The 4134-nt window shown below is 39.5% G+C and overlaps 1 pseudogene; it reads right to left on the reverse strand.

The window, feature by feature from the left end:
- Positions 1-242: 242 nt before the first annotated feature.
- On the reverse strand, positions 243-759 carry LOC101656978 (annotated as a pseudogene).
- Positions 760-4134: the final 3375 nt, after the last annotated feature.

The raw sequence follows: 4134 nt of genomic DNA on the forward strand, positions 1-4134 counted from the left end.
CTGCTTCTCTTTCAGCTTCTTTTGTTGTTGTTGAGTTTAAATGCATTTTATTTTTAGACAACCTACATGGTTTTTTCCCTGGGGGGGGGGGAAGGCTTCTGCTCCATATAAGTCAAGGTCAAAAGTAAATGAAGAGCTCACTTAAGGTGACAGCAGTTCCATTTGTCTCAGTCCTGGTATTGGGTGGATGAACAGCAGCCAGTTAGGATAAAAGGCAATCGATCCATAAGTTACCCCCTTTGTTAACATTTCTCCATTTCTAAGGCATCTTTAACGAAAATCATATATGGGGGTCACACTATCCTCCTGGTAGTCCAACAGAACAACCACGCCATCTGGATTCACTTTCACCAATAAGGAACTGGTAGTTTTTGAAATTCATAAGGATGTGCTTGATGTGTTCTGCAGCTCTGATCACAAAGGTTTAATTGTTTCTGGTTTCTCTTCTTCAAGTTTGCCTTTGAATCAATGTGTCATGTAGTCTTTGATGTACTTCTTGTAGACTTCTTCTGTGAGGCTGGTGTCCTGCAAGTGATGGTTCATGACAATATCAACACCAGTGACCACTGTGCTTTCTGTTCCATCTCCATCGGGGCCTTCAGCTGAGGCCTTACCACCAATGAGGGAGTCATCGATGTTCCCTTCGGTCCTACTGACCATCTTCCCTTCCACTTCCAGGCACAGCCCCTCCAAGATCTCCTGGATCTTGTAGATGTCGGAGAACATCTCATCACGGCTGATGTGGTCCCAGATGAGCATGATGGCAGCTAGAGGGAGACAGTGGTGGGGCTAGCTTAACAGGAGTGTGGAGCAGCTGGAACAGCACTGGTGGGGAGCAGGCAGAAAGGCCCTTTCTTATTAATCTCTCTCTGAACCCTGTGTGTGTGTGTGTGTGTTTGGGCTGCTTATATACATAGCTCCTTATCAATGTCCAATGAGGGGCCACAAACTGATCAATCTCCTCTCAGTATCCCAGAGATACTCCATTTCCCCAGTAAGCTACAGATATCTCATCTGCATAATCTATTAGCCAACCCCTGCTAATAGGAAGGCCCTAATGAGATGGATTGACCTGCGGCTGAAACAATAGGCTCAAACACGTTGTGACATGGCACAGGAAAGGGCAGCGTTTCCTTCTGTTGTTGTGCATAGGCTCACTGTGAGTCAGAACTGACTTGATGGCACCTAACATCAACATTGGCTAAATAGAGTATTTCAGTTTTTATATTCATGTCTTTGATCCATTATGTGGCCTATAGGGAGAATTCAAATAATATTTGAACAATAACAAGACCCCCCCCCCATCCACACCACAGTAATAAAGCAACCATTCATGATGGTTTAAAAAAACTGTAATAGTAGTAGTATGTAGTAGTATGCAGTGAAAAAATGATATCTGTAAAACAGCTCACAATCTGGATGAATTCAGAGGAAATTATGCTGAGTGGGAAAAAAATCAAACTCAAAATGCCAAATATTTTTCTTTGTGTTTATTTATTTTTGTTGTGAATTGGGTGAAGATTTGCAGAGCAGACCTGTCTTCCATTCAACAATTCAGTGGCATTTTCCCTCATCTCACTCATTATAAACCACACAATGTAATTGTCACTTACCCCACTCCTTCCCTGGATCTCCTATTCCTGTTCCTCCCTCCTTTCTAACCCTTCTGAACTTTGTCCTTAGATAACAAATACTGCACTTTTGATCTCAGAATGTAGGTTATTCTAAGGTGTGTTACCTCCCTAGAGTTATTGTTCCCCTTATAGACTTGTCTATTGTTTGGCTAAAAATTGAACTAGGGGGGTAAGTTAATTTCTAGACTGAACCAGCAAGCCTGGTCTTTTATTTTAGTATTTTAAAATTTATTCCATTTTTCTCCCCTTCTACCCAGGAATATGATTCAAAAGGCCAAAAATTGGATGAGATCATTATTGGGGGGGTGGGGTTTAAATAGAAAATTTCTTATTTAATGGTTACCAGGGATAGGAATGGGAAGGAGGGATAATTACTAACCAGATAGAAGACACAAGTTAATAACAGTGGAAGGAAAAGTAATACACAATATATAAGATGTCAATACAATATGGTCAAGGCAAAGGAAGACAGGGAGAGGAATAAAAGACTAAAGAGTAAAAAGAAAAAAGCGGGGAAAAGCTAGAAAATATTTGGAGCCTATTCCAGGGTGTGCAAGAGAAATATAATATCACAGTATATTAAAACTATATTACAGTCTGAAGTTTATTTGATCCAATTCCCTAATTTCACAGATGAGGAAACTTCAGCCAAGAAATGTAGAAACTTGCCCAAGATCACATAATTAAGTGGTAGAAGACACCGTTTACAACAAAAGCCAAGTTTCTTATCTCTCAAGTCAGTAATATTTTCACTACACCAAAAGCTAAGTTTCTGCCTTTAAGTTACTATAATTCATAGCAATCACACATTGGTTTCAGACCCTAGGAATCAGATTTATACTCTAGTTCCAATTCTTCAATTACAGCATACCTTGGAGATATTACTACAGATCACCACAATAAAGCGAAGCAATTAAAGCAAGTTATATGCATTTTTTGGTTTCCAAGTACGTTAAAAACATATACATATGTATTACCCTTTCTAGGGAAAAGAGTCCTAAGAGCTCACAATTAAGCACCAGGCGACTGACTAAAAGATTGGTGGTTTGAACTCACCCACCTGGAGATCTACTTCCATAAAGATAAGCCAAAAAGCCATTGTTGTCCAGACACTTCTCATTGGTAGCTAACCCACAGGACAGAGTGGACCTGCCGCAGAGGGCTGCTATGGCTGTAAATCTTTAAGGGAGCAGACTACCACATCTTTTTCCCAAGCAACATCTCACTGCCACCGAGTCAACAGGACAGGGTGGAACTGCCCCTGTGAGTTTCCAAGATTGTAACTCTTTAAGGGAGTAGATTACATTAGAATCATCAACCTTTCAGTTAGCAGCCAAGTGCTTAGCGCCACTGCACTACCAGGCCTCCTCTCATAAAGATAACCAAACAAAACCCTACGGAGTAGTTCTACTGTCACATGGAATCCCCGAGTTGCTGTGATGCAGAACGGACGCAAGGGCACACCAATAACAACAGCCATTCCTAGGTCACACATTTTTAAAAATAATTTAAAAAAGAAAAGAAACTTGTAAGGTAATACATATTTAACATAATTTTGGGAAAAGATGAAATTCTGTATTATTAAGATATACTTTCAAAGTTGTCCCCCCCTCCCCCCCTCAGAGATAAACAAGTACTGGTTGTTAAATCTTTCTAAGTGCTAAATTTCTGAAAAGCTCTAAGTTAAGCATCATTGTTCTAAGTCCACCTGAAGAACAATGTATTTCTATTATTAAATTAATACCTTCTTACTAGATCATTCTAGCAAATAAAATATTTCTTTGATGAAAACATTTTCTATAGGGTATTAGGAAATGAGATCAGTTGTCACTAAACTTCCTTTCACTTTTTGCTGCAGAAAAAATACATTGCTTCATTTGGCATTTTCCTTAACTTCGATGAATTCTATTTTACCTAGTTGAGATTATATTTTATATTGCTTTACACATCTTACATACTACAAAAATTTCCCATACCATTAAAAATCTTAAGGATTATTTTAATTGATTTGTAACAGTCAATGACCTTTAAAAATGCTAGAATATGAACATTCCCTTAATTTTGGTCTTGAATGTGGTTCTGATTTTTTTTTTAATACATAAGGGCTCTTAAAGATTTACAGCCATGGAAGCTCTATATGGAATTGCTGTGAACTGGGATCTACTCACAGCAATTCTATGTAAAGCTTCCATGGCTGTAAATCTTTATGGGAACAGAAAGCCTCATCTTTCTCCTTCCAAGCAGTTAGTAGGATTGAACTGCTGATCTTGAGGTTAGCAGCCCAACACATAAACCAATCCACGCCAGGGTTCTTTCTGATTACATCTCTGAATCCGTCATTTTGAATCCACCAAAGGCTGCAGAGGAGAAAGGTCTGGCGATCTGCTCTCAGAGATGACAAGCTGGAAAATCTAGCGGCTGTCCCGGCGTCACGTGGGGTCACAATGAGTGGAAAATGTACGTGGCCGCACCCAACAACACCTTCCACTTTAAACACAAT

This window comes from Echinops telfairi, unplaced genomic scaffold (genome assembly GCF_000313985.2).
Source record: "Echinops telfairi isolate 266 unplaced genomic scaffold, ASM31398v2 ScPeMD7_70;HRSCAF=299, whole genome shotgun sequence".
NCBI lineage: Eukaryota > Metazoa > Chordata > Mammalia > Afrosoricida > Tenrecidae > Echinops > Echinops telfairi.